The sequence below is a fragment of the Arachis ipaensis genome, chromosome B09 (genome assembly GCF_000816755.2).
Source record: "Arachis ipaensis cultivar K30076 chromosome B09, Araip1.1, whole genome shotgun sequence".
NCBI classification, from domain to species: Eukaryota; Viridiplantae; Streptophyta; class Magnoliopsida; order Fabales; family Fabaceae; genus Arachis; species Arachis ipaensis.
The window spans coordinates 5,719,577-5,721,015 of NC_029793.2; positions in this window are offsets into that span (position 1 = coordinate 5,719,577).

Consider the following 1,439-nt stretch of genomic DNA (forward strand, 5'->3'; position numbering starts at 1 on the left):
TTATCCTCTTGATCTCCTGCATATTCTGCAATGAAGTTGGCGAGGCACTGGGCTTTAATCGCTATCCGAGTTTCGTACTTCAAGTCGAACTCAGAGAGCTCTATTGCCCATTGAACCATTCTTCCTGCAACATCCGTCTTTTGGAGGATTTGCTTCATGGGTTGGTTCGTACCCTGAGTAGGCGTCCATGAACGCCAAGTATTGATACCCCGAGCTAGAGTCTACTAGGGCGTCAATGCTTGGTAGTGGATAAGGGTCCTTGGGACATGCCTTATTTAAGTCGGTATAGTCGACGCACATTCTCCATTTACCATTTTGTTTTTTGACTAGCACTACATTGGCTAGCCATGTTGGATACTTGACTTCTCTGATGAAACCGGCTTCTAGGAGCGCTTGTACTTGCTCCTCTACTATTAGAGCTCGCTCTGGGCCGAGCTTGCGTCTTCGTTGTTGTACAGGTCGAGATCCCGAGTAGACCGAGAGCTTGTGGGACATGAGCTCGGGATCTATCCCAGGCATGTCGGAGGCCTTCTAGGCGAAGAGATCGGAATTATCTCTTAGGAGCTTAGTCAATTCTTGTCTTAGGGTTTCCCCCAGGTTGGTTCCTATGTGAGTGTTTTTTCCTTTCTCTTCTCCGACCTGAATCTCCTCGGTTTTTCCTCCGGGTCGTGGTCGCAGCTCTTCTTTAATCCTTGCTCCACTGAGCTCTATTGTGTGAACTTCTTTTCCTTTTCCTCTCAGGTTTAGGCTTTCATTGTAGCATTTCCTTGCCAACTTCTGATCTCCCCTCACCGTTGCTATCCCCGTTGAGGTTGGGAATTTCATGTAGAGGTGGGGTGTCGATACCACCGCTCCGAGTCGATTAAGGGTAGCTCTGCCGATTAAAGCATTATAGGCCGACCCCACGTCGATGACTATGAAGTCTATACTCAGAGTCTTTGATTTCTCCCCCTTTCCAAAGGTGGTATGGAGGGACAAAAATCCTAGTGGCTTTATTGGCGTGTCGCCTAATCCGTACAAGGTGTCGGGGTAGGCTCTTAACTCTTTCTCATCTAACCCTAGTTTGTCAAAAGTGGGCTTAAAGAGGATGTCCGCTGAGCTTCCTTGGTCTACTAGTGTTCTGTGGAGATGGGCATTTGCCAGGATCATGGTAATTACCACTGGGTCGTCGTGCCCAGGGATTATTCCTCGCCCATCTTCCTTTGTGAATGAAATGGTTGGAAGGTCGGATGACCCCTCTCCGACCTGGTAAACTCTCTTGAGATGTCTTTTACGAGAAGATTTTGTGAGTCTCCCTCCCGCAAACCCTCCTGAGATCATATGGATGTGTCTCTCCGGAGTTTGTGGTGGTGGGTCTCTTCTATCCATATCATCTCGCTTTCTTTTTCCATGACTGTCCGACCTTTCTATGAGATATCTGTCAAGCCGACCTTCTCTGG